The sequence below is a fragment of the Ambystoma mexicanum genome, chromosome 1q (assembly GCF_040938575.1).
Source record: "Ambystoma mexicanum isolate Mex_15411 chromosome 1q, UKY_AmexF1_1, whole genome shotgun sequence".
In the NCBI taxonomy this organism is placed as follows: Eukaryota; Metazoa; Chordata; class Amphibia; order Caudata; family Ambystomatidae; genus Ambystoma; species Ambystoma mexicanum.
This window is the reverse complement of record NC_090922.1, coordinates 772,826,277-772,847,940: the sequence shown is the minus strand read 5'-3', so window position 1 is coordinate 772,847,940 and position 21,664 is coordinate 772,826,277.

Sequence of the window (21,664 nt, the reverse complement as noted above, 5' to 3'; positions counted from 1 at the left end):
TGACAGTTTTCAGCTTTAAAAATGACAGAATGAAATGATTCTACGAGGCAGTTCTAATAGGCTAAAATAGTTTGGATTAGATTATTTTAAACTAAGAGATTGGTTTTGCACAGTGAGTACTCACACTATATTTTTGAAATAAGCCGTCAAGTTCTGGTCAGGTTGGACGGGACTTCCGGCGGCTAGTTCTGAAGTCCCGGCTATCTGGGTCAGCTCTGCTCTCTGGGTCTGTCAAGCACCGGTTCTGCTCACAACGGTCTGGTTTGTGGTTCTCTCTGGTTCCGGATACAGCACTGCTTTCTGGATACTGCTACAGGTTCTTGCAAAAGTTCTTGGCAAAAAATTCAAACAGCTCTGTTGAATATTTAGGTTGGTTTTGAGGCCTGGTGAAGAGGATTCAGCTTGTGGATTCAGGCCTCTCTGCTACAAATCCTGGAGTTAATTTCTGCTACAGGTTCTGGAGATTGATGGATTTGAAAAACATCACACAGCCGGTAGCTGTCATGATCTCTGCTTCCAAAAGATCAGGACTTGCCCGAATCCCTTGGAAGCAGACCCATAACCCTGGTTCCGAGTGCCAGCCAGTCCCAATTGGGACCTTTTGCACCCTGTCCTGGCGCCAGTGGCACCAGGCTCATAAAGATGCCCAGTCCCAGCGCTGGAAGCGCCGGGCTCATAATGCTTGGGTGGACTTACCTGCAGCAGACCATGCTGCTTACTTACCTGCCAGTTGAGCCCCTGATCCTCTTCTGTTTGGGACTACTTTTCCTGTTGGGTGGGGCAGGAGCCACTCCCTAGGTTCAGAACACTGGAACTCTTCTGGAAAGCAGGAACTCTTTTCTCACCTAGGCAAGGCTGTGGAAGGAGAAACCTAAGCACTACAGGAGGCTATTTAAACCACACCCGATGGATGAATCTTGCTTTGTGTTATTCTGCATTCTCGGCAGCAGAACGCTCATCGTGTCTTCTGCTTCTGATCCTGGGCCTAAGGGAACAAAGGCTACCATCCTGGAATCCAGTCTTCAGCAGCACCTGTAAAGACAAAGAAAGAACAGGTTAGCACTACAGTCTTCAGTGGCAGCGCATCTCTTACCTGGTCCATCGGCTGTCACCAACGCCTCGCGCTGCATTCCGGCATCTGAAAGACAAAGGCTTACCTACCCTTCGCATGCTCCGGAGGTCTTCGCACTGCATTCCGGCATCTGAAAGACAAAAGCTTACCAGCTCTCCGCACGCTCCGGAGGCCTTCGGCGCTACATCCCGCATCTGAAAGACAAAAGAAGGTGCGTTTAAAGACATTGGGCAACTTTATTACTCACGTGCCATTACTCCTTCCCACGCCGAATCCAGTGGGTATTCCAGCACCCTTCAGCTTCTCTAAAGCTCCGAACTTGTACCTGCAAGATAAAAGGGACAGTTAGTGCGCATCGTGAAGCAGACTACAAGCGCTTACTTAGGTGCTTCCAGGCGCTTCTATTCCTCACGCGGGTTCGATCCTCAACTCTCATCAGCCCGCCATCCGCCATCGCCGGAACCCTGCAAAACAAGAGATATCATTACAAAAGACTTTTAAGACATTTGAAGTGCCCAGAACTTACCGTTCGTGCAGATAACGACGGACAGCAGTCCTCTGAGGTCAAGAGGCCTGCACCCTTATCCAGTGAAGAAACTGGTTACGGCACCCTGCCCCGAGGCAGATGGAGAGCTCGGCGTTCACTTACCTAAGGTGAGGGCGTTAACCTTTGGGGTTCTACAGGAGAAGAGAAAGGGAGGAGGAGAGAGGCACCCAATAACCCCAGTTCATTAATCCCATATTTTCTATCTGCAGACATCTTACTCTTCGAGTCAGACATACAGTGCACAGAGGTCCAGCCCAAAGAGCCAACCGTGTGTTACACATCACCTTTGAAGATACGGCATTCACCCAGTCAAGACCGGCGCCTCTGCGGGAATCAGGTGAGCATTACAGTACCGTACCGAGTCCGCCATGGTGAATGGCGGAATTACCCCCACATTCCAAGGTGTGTGGGGGCGGTAATTCCCCATTCACCATGGCACTTCCCCATTCCCATTTCAGCTCCCATAGGGCTCAATGGGAATTGGGAAGGCGGCAATTACGGTACCGCAATCGCCTCCAAGGTCCCTTTGCCGGTACCGTAGTTCCCGGACCGGCAACTTCTACTTGTAGGTGCCTTACGGCCACCAGGTCTGTCCTGGCGGCCGTATCCGCACCCACGAGCAGAACTTGACGGTAGCACCAGCACCATTATTAACAGTGCCGGCGCTACCATGCTCCCCATTCCCATTGAGCCTGTTTGGGCTCAATGGGAATGGAGACTGACAATTACCAGCACGCAGCAATTGGTAATTACCATGTCCGGCGGGCCGGAATGCCCTGGGAATTGCCCATTGGCAGGTGGTGATAAAATATGACCCCGGCACGGGTACTGCCCATAGTCATAATGAGGCCCAATATTTCAGATGGATTGCAGTTGCATCTTTCCTGAAGTTCCTAAACTTGGGTTAAAGGACGTAATCATATTTGTGCATGAATTTATAATGGAATGTTTGTGTTGTATAGGGTATCATGAACTATTATTGATTTTTTTTTTTTTTTACATGAATCTATTATATTTTATTTCAACTTTCCTTTAGAAATTCAGTAAAAACATGATGCTGCTATTAGGTGGGCGTTATAAACATATTTTGTTTATGATGTCTGTATTTGTTCTTACTGAATTTGCACTACTTGTCTTGTTTATCTAAGGATATATACTATTTTGCCATTTTTCTCTTTGTTAAGATTTTTGGTAAACCAAACAATACAAAAACAAAATTAATAGTAATTAGCAGGTGAATGGGACAGACATCAGTTGACCTTTATCCACTTGCATCAGGTAGCTGAACTATTACCAAAGAAGAAAAGGATGGAGGGCAGCTGAGTACTGATAGCCTCCGAGCCTAGTCCTTGAATTGCACTGTGAAGGTATTAGGAACACCACTAGTCATGTATTTGAAAATAATCTAAATATTGTTAATTTCTTTGCAAATACATAGGCTACTTGTTCGTTAGGTACTGAGTAAAAGGCACTTGTTTCATGATGCAAATGAATTAATGTTTTCGCAAAGATTATGTTTATTACGCAGAGGGAACCACAAATTGGAGAGGCAGTGCCATGCACTCCATATTGGTGAGCTACTACTCCCTGTTTCCATTCAGATATTGAATTAAGATGCTTCAGTTTTAATGCCTGGACATGGTTTGTCCCCCTGACATGGCCATAGCATATAACTGTCTAATGGGTTGCTTTGCCTTCTGCAATTGATCAAAGGTGGGTAGATTTAAAATCAATAGATACATAAGAAGATATACAGAAAGATAGAACTTGGAACCTGCTCCAGCTGAGGTCCATAGACCAGGGCACTTAGGCACAGAGAAAAGCACAGTTTACCAGATGTGACTCTGTTAACTTCAGCCTAAAACAGCCACAGCTCTGTGTGGTCCTTTGGAGTAGGACCCCAAGCTTCTCAGAGTTCAGAGTTTTTACTTTTATCAACTTTTTTTTAGTCAGCAGAACAACCAGGACTTTACATTTCAATGGAATCGCCATCAAACACCATTGAACCAGTGCATCTTCAAGCAGCAAAACAAAACCTGAGCCATCTACCCTGCTTCAAATAATCAACATGAATGATTGAGTTCAGTCAAGCCATTTGATCTGGCTTACCAACATCGATATACTATGCCGAACTAAAAGCATTGCATTATCAAGCTACAATTGCAACTATTGAGCCTCACCAAATTGAAGACACCACTGTCTTGCCCAATCATATTTTACCCATTGAGCGGGTCATTCAAAGAAACGGGGCCTCATTACAAGCATGCCAGTCTGGAAACAATAGTGCTGGTAAGCTTACCAGCACTGTTGTTTCTGAACCGGCATACTACAGATCTGCTTGCCAGAGCCGCCGTACCGGGCAGGTCTGACCCTGCCGGGCACAGCGGTAACAGTAAGCAGACCATCACAGAAGCACCCACATCATTAACAGTGGTGGTGGTGCTTCCGTGTTCCCCATTCCCATAGAGTTCTATTGGACTCTATGGGAATGGGGAATTACAATTTACCAGCGCCTGACTTTCCGGACCGCCAGTGTTGTAATCCCCCAGTGTTACTGGCAAGTCAGGCACCAGTAAATATTTACGGATCCGGCAGCAACCCGCCGGTAATACTGGCACGATTACCATCGGACCCGTAAAGAGGACCACAGTGTGTTAACTGAGTACAGTCATACCAACTAAAAGTCATCAAGCTGAAGCTCAAACCTGCGTATAGTACCCGTAACATCAGATCAACAGTGTTGAGTCATCATCAAAGACATGAAGTTAGAAAGGTTGTGGGCCAGGTATCATTCTGGGACCTACTATTCAAGGGCTTTAGCTCTGGTCCAAGAGACTGGTTAGGTCCCCATTCCCTACCTTGACCAAAGACATTTTTAAAGAATATTTCTTTGCTTTTTCCCTTTGTAATCACTTGGCCTGATTTTTGCTAATCTTCCTGTAGTACACTTCCCCATTTGTTTATAAGTCAATATTTACTGTGGGTTTCCCTTGCATTGCTATAATATGTGTTTAAGTAAAGATTATAGTTTATAGATCCATGGCTCCTGACCTATCTCTCTAGAGTATAGCCCGCCCTCTGCCAATGATACCGAAGTAAAGCAAAGTATGTTTTCTACTTTTGTCTGATTAACTTTCGATTGATGACATTTGATATAATGGTGGTGTTCCCTGAGCTCCTGCAGATTGAGCGTATGCATGCTCTGAGTTAAAGTGTCACTGGTTAAACATTTGAGAATACAAAAATATACTTTATTTTGTTTTCTTTAGTATCCCGCGCGCCAATGCTATGGGAAACACTGAACGTGGATTGGCTCAATTGTGAGTCTTACCATGATGTAATCCCGTTTACGCATCGATGTGCATCTCGCGCCAGGTGTGAAAGTCTCCTCACTCACCACACTACGCAGCCATTTCAGGGAAGAAACTTGCATAAGCTGCGAGCCCGCCACCTCCCCATTCATTACTACAGATCAACTTGGCCCAAAATGGCGCCATGTTGATCTGTAGTAATAAAGTAGTATGCACATTCTAGTGTTCTAGAATTAACACGTACTGCAGTGGCCGCCTTCTCAAACGAAAAAAACAAATGCTGATTCAAAAATATAACAACACCATTAGTATCCAGTAGCTTAAAACCCTGGAATACTAATGGCAGTAAGCCCCTCACCGGCGGCCCATTACTGCCTAAGGTAATACCCACGGGGCTGTTGTTAAGGCCCTCACTATGCTCGGGCCTATAACGATGGGCTTCAGAAGAATTACCATAGGCGGTAATGGCCCGCTGGCTCGGGGCTTATTTCCACATTAATACATCTTAAAACTGACAAATATACTGTTGCATCCCCTTTGTCCTAATCCTGTTCAACCATACTAAAAAACATCCATATATATTGACTCATTCTATATTGCCATCACTACAAACAAGGGGTTGCACTATATTTCTAGGAATTCCAGCGACGAATGTATTCTTTCATCGTCCAATAATGCCCACACTTTCAATCTATCCACATCTCTTTATGTGTGTACACAGATGTTGAAATTCAAGTTCCATGAGCAGTGAACATGTTAACCTAATTCTAAGGTAATGTTTACATTCATCTGTGGAAGCGTGTCACTTTTAGGTTCCAAGCACAACTATTTGGTTGTTCCCATGAGTATAGCGCAGTAATAGCAGCTCTTGTGTTTTGGACTCCTGCAGATTGGGCTCACCAGTAAAGCAACTATGAATACTTAATCCTGTGTCAGCATATCGTAAAGCATATCTCTCTAAGATACGATCTGCTCCTGAAGAATGTTCAGCATTAGCAGCACATGAACAGAAACATGACATTTTGAGCATCGATTATCATAAATTATGTATGCACTATGAAGTAGAGGATGATCAATGCAGCGTGCTTTTGTTGCTGTTATTTATAGGAGCAACACGATTTCGTTGCATAGGTGTTCAAAAGAACAATACAATTTGATGTTACTTATTTAGCGTGTACTTTCGGATGGATTTAAAGTGCGGTCACGATTGGATGATGAAAGAATACCGTCTTCTCTGGAGTTCCTAGAAATAAAGTGCCACCTCTTTCTTGTAGTGATGGAAATATAGAATGAGTAATATGCATGGACGTGTTTAGAATGCTTGGACAGGATTACAACAATATGTTTGTCTGTTTTAAGATGTATTAATGAACAAAAAATAAAGTATATTTTTTGTATTCTCAAATATTTAAGCAGTGACTCTTGAACTCTGAGCCAGCATACGCTCAAACTGCAGGAGTACAGGGATTTTGAGTCTGGGGATCTTCCCTTCTAATTTATCCAGGGGTTCTCTCCTCTTTCTATTTATAACGTTCGATTGAAACACTTTGTTGTGATAAAAGTTTTAGCAAGAGCATAGAATGCCTGGACCCATCTGGCCATTCTTCCTGCCAGATTAGGATGTTGTGTCTCCATCAATGCAGTGCCCAGGGAATTAACAATCGGGGGTAGCATGCGTTACTTGCTCTCTTACGCGATCAGGTTTTAGAAATGGTGTAAACATGCAGACTCACTGTTTGCATTACATCTGCACTCTATGAGACCACTGTGAAATAGAGTGATATGCAATTATTTATTAAACCTAAAATAAGGGCAGTGTAAAGAATGTATTTCACACATTTACTGAAGAATAGCAAGGTGAATACTGAAAAAGCAATCCACATCAAAGGGGAGTGACATAAAAATGTATTTAATTAAGTTACACAGATCACCACTTACAAAGTCTCTTCTAGTGTTATGAATTATTTTCTTTTCATTTTTATTTATTCTTCAATTTTATCATTGAAATTGTCCACTTCCAAACGATATGTAAGAAGCCAAACATACAAAGAAAAAAAAATGTGAGTATACATTGCAAACACCAATACCAGCAGGTGTATGTAATCAATTATAGAATTCCATTAGCAGATCTATTCTTAACATCTATTTGTAATGGATAGTCCGGCACACCGCATTTCCCTTACACAGATCCCCTTCATCAGAGTGAGACTGACCTCTACCCCGTTAAGGATGATTTTTGAAGGATAGGATATTAAATTACAGGTAACATTTCACATGGCCTCGGGCAATTTAATTGGTTGTTGACATGGAACAGATGGAAGTTGCAGTTTTACTAATTGTTCCATTTATAATGCCTGAAAATGTCAGCCAGCTAAAAGCTCTGAGCACGTGCCTGGACTGGGATTAATAAGCATTAAATCCGCATGAACTCATTGCTGCCACCCGCCTATCCTGCTATTTTGAGCACACATGTCAGGCCTCAAAACAGTGATAGCAGGAATAGGAAATCAAGTAGTATTTTTAGCACCTGCTATTTTAGAAATACCACCTAATTAGAGTTTAGAATTGCATTATATATTTATGACATGGGGTACATTGGAACTTCTGAATGGGTTATATAATTACTACCTATGTCCTCCATCCCATGAATATTCTGTGCAATGCCAACCTGTAATAATGTGGTATTTTAAGAAGAGGAGACCCTTAGTATAACACTTGTTCTTGCACTTACTATCATGGATATTCGTGATAATTTTGGGGGAAAAAACGAATAGCCCTCACATTCCCACCCTAGTTTATACCCTTACCTCACCCCCTACCTATTATTTCCAATACATTATTTACTTATTCAAGCTACCATTGTAACCATCCTCCTCAAGTAAAAGTGCCCAGATGCCTCCGGGTTGGGTGCGCTATACAAATGTCAAAATAAATAAATACATACATATACGAAAATACCTACTATTTCGTGCAAATAAATTAGGTAATTTCTCATTCGTTGTTTTTGTATTAGGTTATTTGTATGGATTCGACTATCATACCTGCCTTTGGGTCTTAGTACCTCTAAAGGAAATCAACCAATAAAAAATGGACAGGTATTAAGACTCAAACTGGAAACCATTTTAGAGATCAAGATTATGGTGGTTAATGCCAATTGATCAGCCACCGTCCTTTTTCAGGGGGCTATACTACCGCTCACATTTTCGCAAGTTTTCGAATTCAGAAAAACATTAAAAATATGCCTGTCTGCCTGCAGAGCATTAATGTAAATTTGCATACCTTGCACATCCAGTGTCGAGATTGGTGTGCGATGACAAACACGTGCATTGATCGCAAGCTATGAGTCCGATGGAGTTACTGTAGTTGTAACGCTTGAGAGAAAGACACCCCTAAAATAATTATATACATGGATGTCTTTTATGTTGGGGAAAAGAGGCAATTACCCCATGCCCCCACCTTGGACTGTGGGTCCCACAACATTGCCCGTTCTAAAGAAGTCCGTTTCCACTGTTTAACAAACATAAATAGCACATGTCAAGATATGTTATCATGTGCTGCTGAGGCTAAACATATTGCTTGTGTGTTGTTCAGAAGTACATTCTGCTCTGATTTATGTGTTCACTGTGGTATACATAGCTCGATTTAGCCTTTCCTTTGTCTGTGGTTGATAAACCTGCATGTATTTATACTTAGTTGTGCAGCACATCAGGTGCTAGTATGAGCAATGTACTTTCACCAGATAGCAGTTGCTATAAAAACAATAATAACACCAGTATGGTGAAGGTCTAGAAATTGGTTTCTCCAGATGGGCGGTTGTAAAACCTAGGCAGCCACCCCTAATGATTAGCACAAAGTTTTAGTCTTGAGCGGTGATTAGCATTAATGCTCATATCTTGATGATGATACAATGATCACAAGGTTTACCTTCTCACATGCTGCTGGTATCGTTTAGCTCATTACCTGATTTTTCTTTTTATGTATGCCATTTGAGTGGAAAGGTTTCTAGAAAGAAGAAAGCGGACCAGATATTGGACCAAAAATGGTTTCCTTTTTTTTTATATAATTCTGCATATTTATGAGGAACAATTTCACAAACCTGTGTTTTGGGCACATTTCAAACTTTAAAATACAAAAGAGAAACCCAGATAAATGTTTTAAGATCACATCAGTTAGAAGACCTGTACTCATATACTTTCCTTGATGATGGAGACAATGTGGCTAGAATCCTTCTCATTTTGCATAATATGCTTCTATAACATTTTATTTTGAAAAATTGTCATCTTGGGTCTTATGATTTGTGTACTTTCCAAGTCACTTCTATACAATGGGATTATTTTGGTTCACGGAAAGTACTGGAAAAGAAAGTGGTAAAGTGTCCACATTTCAGAGTGAGTGCTCATCCCTGGGTCCCTTCGTAACCAATGTGTAAACATCATCGCAATAAATCTACTATTGCCTAACCTGTCAAAATTACCAGTCCGTAAACTGGAAAAATTGGTTACCCTTCAGAGTGATTTAATTCTCAGACCGTAATCTTCAAAAAGGTCCTACTCATGGTTTCACTGGCTATAATGTTGCTGCTTTCTGTGCTCTCTAATGGCAACACTACTTGAAAACCAAGTCCCTCTTCTAATCTCAGTCTGTCTGGAGACAAACGCCTTCCTGGTAGCTTCTAATCTTCATCCACTATCTATGCTATGGTATGTGCAGATTTGTCCTTGCTTCCAATTGGTCTCCGGTATCCATACTTCAACACTTGCATTCTGCAAGGCAGCTAATCTGTCTAGTCTGTATTTTGGGCCACTTTCTCATACGATCTGTGTCTTGCATTCATACAAAGGTCGGTATATATTCCTCGTGGCTTGTATTGATGAAAAGTGTCCTGTACCTATGCTGGAACACAGGTAACCTTATCATGGACTGCTAATGTTGCCTGTGAAATGCTACTTGTTCATCATTCTGATTAAAGCAAGAATGGCACAGCAAGAATGAAGAGGGTAATGGGACTGAAAGGGAGTACACATCCTTATATCGATTGCTGCATATCGAATTATGGGTGATAATCGCTATGACGGTGGTAAAGAAATGACATGGTCAAAGCATTGTGCAACCTGCTAGTTAGAAAATAATACTCTGAATACGCTAGGACATGTGTATCCACTGCATAACACTAACTCTGATGGACCAAGCTAGTACACAGAACATTAAACAATCGAGAGCATAAACTTCGACGCATTGATGCTGCAAGAAGCTTGACAACAGCAAGGAGCACCAAGCACAAAGGTGCGTCTTTTGCCAACAGACCTTTTTACTTTGGTCAGGATACGAGCAGTTACGTATCCACCCGCCGCACAACGATCACCGCAGAACTGGACTAGACGGTGAAGCTGTAAGAAGCAGGGATGCTGAGCACAATACAGAAGCCACGCAAGGGACTCCAGGAAGAGATTGCAACCTTAACTGCGGCCAGGGTTTCCCAGGCACATGATGCAAGGCTATCTCCTTTTGCTATCCTCAGAGTCAGCATGGATTCTGCCTGGGTTGCCTTATGTCACGCAGTTGATGGAGCCAGCATTGATATGGGCCTCATTATTGTTTCCGCCTCCAGATCTGAAACGACTATTCATTGCAAACAGTGCAGTCATGCGCCACATATTTCTTCACATTTGCTCCATTTGGCCAGAGATTGCCAGCCTTTATTTCAACGGCCCCATGTTATCTTTGTGGAGATAATGGGTTCATTCTACCATAATGCCTTGAGTTACAGTGCTGCTGCATACTACATTGGCAGCATTTTCTGGCTGCGGCACAGCCCTCCTGTCTTCTTTGCCTTCTCCCGTTTCCCTGACCTGCTGTCTTTCTGTTGCCTCTTCAAACCAAGTTAGGATCCCACGGTTTAACGCTGAGCACACCAATAAAAGGATGTTGTGGCTACCATCGCTTCTTTCAGTCTTGTGAGGGGCGGACTGAAGTCAGCGCTCTGTCCATTGTAAGTTCACACCCATCACCACAGACCCAGGACATCCTCGGATTCTCTGCAGGTCTAGCAGTGAGAGTGAGCCTTGTGTCACTGTCTTTCCCCAAGGGCAACAATCATGGGCTCTAAAGTGGAGCACATCCAACGTCTGTCTTGGAAGAAATAGTCATAGAGCTTCAGTTGATTTCGCATTCACGTATTTTGAAATATGATATCCATCTACACGGGACTGATGTAAACCAGCAGGCCGACACACATCAAGACAGCTCCCTCGAGGGGGAAGAAGGCATCTCTTCATAGACACTTGCTGGAGACTGGTGTAAAGAGTTTAGGCCTGTTTTAACACCTTTATTCAGGTTAAAACACGTGTAAACAGCTGGAAGAGTTTACTCTATTTACACTGCAGAGTGCAAACAAAAGACATATGGAAAATTGCGCTAGACTCGATTTACAACTGTGTTCTGCACTTTGCCATGCAAATGATTACACATGCATGGGTGGGGGGAGGGGGGATCTCTTTGCAAGTAAGTGTAAATGTAATGGGTGACCCCTGTGCATTTTGGAAATGTATACAAAATGAACTCGGTCCTCTGTCAGCTACCGATCTTGGAGCCCTGCCGGCCTGTCCTCCCCATTCAGTCGTTCTCACACGGCTGCTTTTTTTGCTATCCAACTCGTTTTGAACAGTACTCGGTTGCTCACAAGTTACGTTTTAACCAGAGGCGTCGCTAGGGGTGGTCGGGGGGTATGGGATCTATAGCCCCTGGTCTTTTGGTTGTAGCCCCGGGTAGAATCTCAGGAGCTACAACCAAAAGGCGAGCTAGCCCCCAGTCCCGACAGTTCCGACATCAGCGTGGCCCCGGGTCTTTTCCAGACCTAGCAACATCCCTAGTTTTAACTGCTGCCAATCTTAAGCACGGTCTGGTTAACTAAACATTTTCAAGTGTACACTGTACATTATATAACGAGCTGTTCATGGGGGCAGCCACACATTGTACGCAATGTTCTGTATTGCTTTGATTTTTCTCAAACAATCTGCATATTGTGTTTTCAGGTTGTGGAATGCGAGTGTTGTTAGTGATGTGAAATTACTACGTTCAGGATATTGAGAATTGTGCAGAGCTGTATGTTCCTTGCCTCATTAGACTCGTTAGAAAGAGGCCTGGCAATGAACAAATAGTTGTACAGCATCATATCACTTTACTGTCTACACGCAGCTCAAATTACACCAACACGTTTCATTTCGAACATATGTGCCTTTTTAGGGTGATGGGGTTTGCAACATTTCAGTGTATTATACTTTTTACATGCAAAACTGCATAGGGTGGGGGGGGCTTACCCTCATTTTGGCACTTTAGAAGAATATTCTGAATTGTAACATATGTCTCTGGCTGCATAATAACGATTGTCTCCGTCCTATTAAGATAAGCCACGCAACCGTTTTGTCAACTGGCATCTTTCACGCGACATGGGGAGTATTTTCAGGAGCAATCTTTTTCAGATGAATGCTTGAAACGCGCTGCCAGAAGCAAAGAGCTGCCGCGGGGCCCCCTTGATTAAAAATATCTTTAGAGGTCAGGGGAAGCCACGCGGATGCGGAAGGGATAATGTGGGATGAGACAGATAAAGGCGGGATAAGGCAGAAGAGGATTAGCGCGCCGAGCACAATCAGTGCTCTTTCATAAGCTGTTTATGACAAACAAACCCTAGGCGAGACACTAGAAACGAGGACGACTTGGATTCAAACGGTGTGATGTATTATGCATTCACTTCCACACGTTCTTTAATGTGAACGTATATTTATTTATGTGTGTTTACCTAGTACTCGTGGGAATCTTGATCCCACGCTCCCATGTCAAAGTTATTGGCGCACAAAACCAACACATATTAAGTTAGTTCTTGAAAACGGATGCGCTTTCTGACAGAAAACAATGATTTAGGACTCAAGACACACATCTCCTCTTGTGGGAAACGGCAGACTCAATACAGTCATTTTGATAAGAGATTATTTCGGACCACGAGACACAAAGGTAACGTTTTCCAGCTGTGCGTGAGCATGTGAAATTGCCAGTTACAGTATCCACATAAGCTAACATATGTTTGAAAGGCAACTGCACACTTGAGAGTGAGAATATTGGAACATAAAAAGCACTATCTAAAGCCTGGACACAAATGATAGGTTCCCATGACATCTCAGATATGGCTGCCTGGTGAGAAATGATGACATTCTCTCTTCCACTTTCAAGAGGTTACTTTTTTCAAGGTACTAAAAACGTGCCAGAGTACAGAACTTAGGGCCCGATTCAGAGGTGCGGGTAACAATGGAAAAGTGCCGCCAGACACTTTTCCATGAAGACATGCATTCCGACGTATAACTGATGAACCCATATGCATGCATCATTGTTGGCCGACCCCGACCCTCACCCGAAATAATTTGTCTCACAACATTTTGTCAAGTGTTGGCAATAAAAGGCCATAGGATTTTATTGTACAGATATGGTTATGCAGATAACAATAATCACATATCATAATAATATCATACTTTTGGGCACTGGGTCCTGAGGTTACCCCCTCTGGCCCATGCTGCCACACACGAGCAGGTTACCGGCTGACCGTTTTCCCCCAAAAGTATCTCCTAATAGCAGCCCCTGGAGGCAGGAGTTGCCGAAATTCCCGAAAGAAATGCTCCATGCCTTGGTTTGATAAGTGAGTGCCGTCTTTGTGAAAAAGATCCGGGTCACCCAGGGTAATAGCCGGGTGTTTTATGAAGCCCAGCCCTCTTGCTGTACAGAATATTTCTAGTCCCCTGTTGAGTTTTCTTCTGGCAATGTCTACGGATTTGTAACAGTGGGCCCCCAGCCATTTCTTTCTGGGTAGGATGGCCGAGAAATATATTTCTGTTGCCCTCCAGTTGTGGGAAATGGCCGCAAGGGAGGAGCAGATTTCCTCGAATAAATGTCTCCTTCCTGTGTTAACCAGATAATTGCCCCCTAGATGTATTATCAGAAATTCAGGCGGGTCTCTGTATGCGACCAAATCTGCTAATGTTTCGTGGATGTCGGTCCACCGAAGGCCCCTGTAACCCCACCATGAGGCAATGGTGTTTCTAAAAAGCAGACCTTCTTTTGTTTCTTCCGCCCATCGGCCTGTCCTGAAGACGAATGAGTGGCCGATAATCCATGTTGATTTGAGTGAGGTCTTCCCTTCGCTGTTGGTTCTGCAGGGGGGGGAGAAAGGAAGAAAAACAGGGATGGCTATATTAGCTGGGGTCTGATGTATCTTTTGTAGCAGTCTGACTTCCATCCCCCTATGTTTTTTAGCTGTAGTGGTGCCAGGCCTCCTTGCCATGCTGAGGTGGTGGCACCTATTCTAAAGGAGTGGGTGCCAAAACCCTTGGGGTCCCACCCTGCGTTGCTGATTGATTTCATCAGCACCCCTTTAAATTGGTAGCGGCTTAGTGCCGAGGCGTCCTTGTGGATTAAAAACCTCCCCCCTACCGTAATAAAGGTTGGTAATACATACTGGGCAGTTTGTTACCTCATCAATACAATAAATGTTAATGGTTCTTTTGGCCCCAGTTTTTGACTGTTGGATTTCTATGTTGACGCTGTCTTGTCTGACCCTGACCTCCATAACGCCTAAACCGTTTGTGGCCTTGGTGCTGGAGGCGATGAGCTCTCCCACCCGGAAAGCCCCAAAGTAGGCCAGAAAAAATTCTGTTTTGAATAATATGATATCATATGGGTGCCAGCATATGGCTTCTAACTGGTCTTCTATTTTTACCAGTTTGCTGAAATCAAGGGGGTAGCGGGTGTCTACCTGGGGCCCCTCCACTCTGGCCCATCCTTTCATAGCGTAGGAAATGAGGGCGTTCTAAGGCCTCATTTCCTATGCTAAAATGAGCACTTACTGTACTGAGCTGCTGTAGTGCTTGCCAGGGCTTTCTCTGCCATCTCTATTAAAAACCCTGAGCCAGGGTTCGTAGTTTCTATGGGCAGCGAGTTGTTGGCATCCGTTTTAAAGGTGCCTGTATCATGTTGGACATCCCGTCCTGGGCTCTCTGGCGCTGGCGTTGATGTCGGTATTTTGTTGGCACCCGTTTTTGAGGTGCCTGATTCTTGTTGGTCATCTCGGCCCAGGCTCTCTGGCGCAGGCGTTGATGCCGTTATTTTATTGGCACCCGTTTTTGAGGTGCCTGGTTCTTGTTGGGCATCCGGGCCTGTGCTCACTGGCGCTGGCGTTGATGCCGTTATTCTTGTATTCCCATTATTGCCCAGTATTCTGCTGGTATTGGCGTAATCTGTTCCTGGGCGTGCAGCGCTAGCTCCCGGAATCTTGGCCACTGAAAGCGAGATAAAGCATCTGCAATATTATTGTCTGCTCCAGCGATGTGCTTTGCATTGACCACAATGTTTTCTTGCAGTGTGACCGTTGTAATGGCTCGTTGGACTTTCAGCACTAAAGACATTTAGTAGATCTTCTGTTTATGGAGCCTACTACGGCCATGTTGTCGCACCAGACCAAGAGTTCCGTGTAAGGTAGCTGCCTGCCCCAGATGTGTAAAGGAAGCCAGACGGGAAATATTTCAAGGAGGGTGATATTTTTTGTTCACCCTGCTGATTGCCATGTTATGGGCCAGTGTCCTGCCACCCATTCTGAGTCTAGTATGGCTCAAAACCCCCTGCTCCCGGCTGCATCGGTGAAAAGGACCCTTTTTGTCGATGTGTTCAATGGCGTATGCCAAAGTGATGCCCCGTTAAAATCTTTAAAGAAATTCCCCCAAATTTCCAGATCTTGTTTCACCTCTGTGCCTAGTCGGATGTGCAGGTGGGGTTTGGTGTAAGATTTGATTTTTAGTTCCAGACTTCTGGAGAATACCCTCCCCTGAGGGATAATTCTGGCTGCGAAGCTGAGACTTCCAGCTAGTGACTAAATTGCTTTTACTGTGCCTTTGTCTTTTGTTGTCAGGCTTTGTATTTTCACCAGGAGTTCTGCTATTTTTGTTTTTTTCTGAATTTTGCATAGGCCCCTTGAGGAGTCTATTTCGATACCCAGAAAAATTATGTTGGTGGCTGGTTTGGTCGTCTTCTCTGTTGCCAAGGGCATGCCCCACTGCGCAGCCATTTCTTCTAGCATCGCCAGGGCTCTGCTGCATTCTTCAGAATTTGCTGGCCCCATTATCATGAAATCATCGAGGTAGTGTACTATCCTGGTCCCTGATCTCTGTCTTTGGAAAGCCCATTGAAAAAAGGAGCTGAATTGTTCAAATAGGGCACAAGTACATTCCATGGGGAGGCATCTGTCTACATAGAATTTGTTTTTAAAAGTAAAGCCTAGCCATTTCTGGGAGTCTGGGTGAACTGGCAATAATCTGAAGGCGGATTCAATGTCCAGTTTGGCCATCAGGGCATTCGTGCCACATTCCTGTATGAGTCTTACCGCCTCTTGAAAGTGTGTGTATGATACCGCGTCATTTAGCGATTGGCCTTTGGGATAGGATAGGTGATGAATTAGCCTCATTTTGCCGGGTTCTTTTTTGGGGACCAGTCCTAGGGGCGATATTATGTACTCTTTGGGAGGCATGTGGTCCCAAGGTCCCGCAATCCTGCCTAGTACTAATTCCTTCTTAATTTTGCTTTCCACCATTTGCGGGTTGTCCCTGGCTGACTTCAGGTTATTTGGAACATTCTGAGACCCGATGCCCTGGAACGGGATGACAAAACCCCTTGTGAAACCCTGCTGGATTGCTTCGCTGGTTTCTCTGTCTGGGTAATTCATGAGAGCCTCTCTAAAATTGTCTGGATTGATGCGAGTGCAGCCCAGTGCCAAACATAAGGTTGGCGTGGTGCATTTGATGCTCTTCTTTTGTATTTTTGGCTAGCAGTCTGGTGCAGTTGCTTGCTGCGTGGTCACTGTTGCAGTTTGTGCACGTGTGTTTGTACCAGCATTCTTTTCCCCAGGTGCACAGATTTTTTCCAAAGTTCTTACATGGGATGTTGGCTTTTTGAGAATGGTTTTTGTTGTGCCTGTGGGTATAAGACTTAGCCGCCCATGGCCGATTTTTGCGAAAGGGCTGCTCCCCTTTTTTATGGTTTTCATTGTCGGAGGATCTGGGGCCTTGTGAGTTTTTTTTATTTTTGGGGGTTGTCTGCGCGGTCTCTTCTCCTGAAGGAGGCTCTGCGTTTAACATGTATAAGTCATTCTGGACCTCGTCCCATTCTATGGCTGGCCTCTCTGTCATGCTTCTCCTGAATCTAATATCATATGCTAGCCAGGTCTTCCCTTTTTGAGCGATTTTTACTTCTCTGATTTTATCCACTTATGCCCATAATTTTCTGCCATCATTGGGGAATTTTTCTTCATAAATAGTTGCCAAGATGGCGAAAGCCTGTAGCAAGTTGTCCCAATTCTGTTCTACCTGGGCGTTTCTGGCTATGGCTTTCTCCTCTATCTTTTTTTGGATCCCTAAAAGCATCCTTCCCTTTGCGTTGGACTTCTATAAGTGAAAAGATTCCAATGAACTCTTTCGCCCATATGGCTTCTTTGATTGTAATGTCAATGTTCCATGCTAAACACCTTTTGTATCTGTTCAATATTTCTGTTTGAAAAGATTTAAGTTTTAGGTCTAATTGGGTACTACTAATCATTAACGTGTCTGGTTGGTTGTTGTTGCTCGCTCCTGACTGTCCTGGGGTATTTGTATTGGGGACTGACCATGCTTTTAAAGCACCCGTTGTGTCAGGAGCTATCATTGTTGGTAAAACTGTGACGGCTGCTGTTGGTGTTGTTGGCACCTGTATCATTGGTGTTGCTGAGACTGGTGCTGCTGTAGCTGTTGCTGGTGGCGGGGTGTTAACCGTGATGTCCGGTACTAGTTGTATATTGTGGTTTACATGCCTGGACTCGGCTGTGGGAAGTGTTTGTTTGCCCCGAATTTCTAGCAATAATTGATGCATCTCACTCATGCTCTCATATTATTTAGTCAGTGTTTTGTTACCTTTTCCCATGCCTTCTGTAGACTTTCTTCTCTTTGATGGTGTCGTCTGGTCCTCTTGACTGTTTGGTATGGGGACCCCTTCTTTTGGTAAGCCGTACATATTTTCTGCCTCCATGGCTGCTAGCAAGTGGGGTGATTTTGGTTTCTGGGAAGTTGTTGGAGGCTCCCGTGATTTTCGCTTGGGACCCATGATTTTTAGGTCTGTAAAGCTGAAAAGGATACGGCCACCTGCATCTGGTCGCTTTGTTTGTTTTTCCTCTACGCTCGCATGTGCCGCCCGTGGATCTTGCTTCTACACGCGTACTCCCCGGGGTTTCTTCTGTTTCAGCGAGGTTTTTCGCCGCTCGCCTGCAGTTAACTTTTCTGAACAGTGCAATGTTCAAAAGTGGAGAAAAGGCGCTGCATAAGCAGTGAACTTTTAAAGACTGCTAAAGAAGCAAAGTGTGGAAGACGCTGAGTGAACAGCAAACCTGCTGTTAGTTTGGGTCCCCGTTCAGGGTCCACAAACAGATTGTGTTTTCTTAGAGCATTCTGCTCTTATATATAAGACCCAGGGAAGCCCTGGGTCTTTGATGTGTATAGTAGTGGGGGCTGTGCACCAGCCCCCGGCCGGATAGCCTGCATGTCTGGCCCCCTGAGGAGGGGGCAGGTCTTTGAACTTGGGCCCTGCGTGCTGTTGGTTTTCCTTAGGTGCTTAGCATCTTGTTGCTTGGAGGAAGGGTGAGGCGCTTGTTCACGCCTCACCCTTCCTCAGCTTTGTGTGACAGAGACTGCATGCCTCTGTGGCTTGTGGGGAGAGGAGCAGGTGTGGGGGTTGGAGATGCCCCTCTCCTGGCCTGCCGAATGGTAACATCAGTTACCCTGCCTCGCCTCGGGCGGCCCAGCGGCATTGCCCATTACTGGCGGCAATAAACGAAGCCCACCACTCCTGCAAAGCTGTGATTTACGAAATGGCAACAGCCTTGCCAAGCACCACACATGCAAGGGGCTGGCAACTGGCAAGGACTGCATTCAGAGGCCAGAACACCCTTACTGCACCTGCCAAAAGAGGTGTACATTAACGTACCCTGGGAGGTGTTGTTAAACTCAGCAGCACCCTTGCTCCCATTATGTACAAAGCATTTCTCAGACTGGAGCACCCCTTTACTAGTCCAATGAAAGTTTAAGAAAACATTCTTGAGTTAGAAAAGTGTCAGTCTTTTGAGAAATGCTCGCTTAGCCTTTGGAGCACGTTTCCCCCACAAAGGTAGATTTTAGCAGCTTTTGCTGCTGGAAAGCACCTTCCCCCTACAATATTTTCACCCTTCTCAGAATGATGGTGTTGGAAACTGGAGGGGAGAATGTCGGCTTTCCACCCTATATTTGTCACAGGCTCTGAATCAGGCTCTTAATGGGGCAGGAAACCTTTGCATGCATTATTTGAGCACAACAAAACAATACGTAATAATGCATTTGCTTCCTCGTTAACAAAAACACCTACAAATAATCGTAAAAAAAGAACTACTTCTTAAAAATAGAACTATCGACTTAAACTGAAACATGCTCTAAGAAAATGAATATTTCCCATGGGAAATATATTTTAAAATACTATTGTCAGCAATACATTATTTCCTCAATGTCCAACAAAATCGAACTGTATGTTTCACAATTAGTTTAAGGCAAATTTGTGCCCCATTCCTAATATAGAATGGCGTTAGCACTCGGGCAGATTTTGCCTAGGTGCAAAAATGCATTTCTTTTCGATGGAGGAGGTTCGTCTGGGGCGGATACCACCAGTTCCTGCACAGGGAGAAGAATCAACACATGATGCAGGAAGTCAGATATCAGAAAAGTCCCACCTCACAGATAGATTGAGTGAGTCCAACTATCATGATGGCCTAGATATAGGGCTTGCTTTGTCCTCCAGGGCAAGGATGTGAAACATGTATGCGTAGGTTGCCACTGAAACCCAGTAGGAAACTTCCACAGTGGGAAATGAGGGATGGAAGAAGGGATGGAAGACACTGATTAAGCAACCTGTAGGGAAATATGTAGCATCCACTTTTATGCAGTTATCTTTAAGAAACATCCTCCCAGATCTCATGGCACTAGCGCAAGCCATCAGCCTTTGACAACACCACCAGCATCTCCATCGTCATTGCAGCCACCAATACCAGGACATGTTAACATTTGCACAGTACACCATAGTGAACTGAACATCAAGATGAGCCAAGGTGATTTATCAGCCCTCAACCACAATGGAAATCCAGTGTGCAGTATTTCGTCACAATGGCCATACTATTTGCAAACATATTATGTACTAACAGCAGGCTGTGCTGGTTGCAAAGTTAAAATATGTATCATCAAACCGTATCTGTTGATAGAACAACCGCTTTGATTGATATTACCCTAGAAAAAGTAAAATAACTTAAAATTCGACCTTTTTCTCTTTTACGTTCAGCTTTCATATTCTCTCAATGAATAAGATGTGAATTCTATTTTTTTAATTTTTTTATTATAGTTTATTAGAAACTTTTTAAAAAGAAAAAGAAACTAAGAATATACAATCTGAAAAAAGATACGCTCTCATTACACATTTGGATATTTAACTAGTCCATCTCCTTTCATTTTCATTTATGTTTTCGACCCTTTTATTTTTTTCGTTCATTTGTTATTATGTTCATCAGAGGGAGTTGCATCAGCTCCGAGAAGCTTCTCACTCATTTGTTCAGGCAGAGTGCTAACACTAGACATTGAGAATCGCTACTGTGCAATCTAATCCACCAGTCTTCACAACTATTAGTCATTATTTTGTCAAATTCGGCTCCTAGATAACTTCTTAAGTCTCTCAGTCCTGTGCAGTCAAGTACCAGATGCTTCAGTGTCTCATCCGGGCTTGTGCAGAATCTGCATTTTAGATCGTCACTTCCAACTTCTTGTTTTTTGATCTCTTTTGTTGGGAACAGGTTCAATCTAAATTTCATGTAGAGTTTTCGTAGGCGTTTGCATGGAAAAAATTCAAGATATTTAGATATTTAGATAGGCAGTTTAGCTCTTTTTCTTCCATTGATCTGTTCTGCATGCATTTGTGTTCTGCTTGCTTCTCAATTGTCTCTATCCAGTCTTTTGATTGATTGATGGATATTTAATTTCTATCGCGCTCGTACACAAGTGTTTCAGAGCGCGACAAGGCAAGGGAGGGGAACAGGGGAGAACAAAAGAGCAATCTTACTAGGCCCAGTGACATTGAGAACGCGTAAGTGCATGGGAGAGGGGGAGGTGAAAAGTGCATGGAAGGAGGGATAAGTGGAATGTACGAAGAAGAGGAGAAACAGATAAATAACAATAAATAAATAATAAAGGCAACAAACAGTGGTAATGCAGCCAGCAATTTGCAAGTGGTAGGTTTAAGGCAGCAGGCAGGGTAGGTCTGATAAGTGCAGGAAGAAAAAGGGGGGTTGTATGGGTACAGATACATACCCCAGTACAAGGGGTGGCCCGGAGGCAGTGCGGGAGGGTGGCAGGGTGAGCAGGTACCTGGGCCCGAAGGACAGAGGGTGGCCATGTGCACAGTGCCAAGAGAGAACAGATCAGCAGGGGAGAGGGGGAGCAAAGGCAAAAGAAAAGAGGAAGGTCTTGAGGTGCTTCTGGAACCGGAGATGGCTCTCTTCAAGTTTTAGAGTGGCAGGGAGGCTGTTCCAGAGGGAGGCCACAGCCAAAGACAAAGCTCTACCCCCAGCTCGTTTCTTTGAAAAACAACTGACCCTGAGGGAGTTGGAGG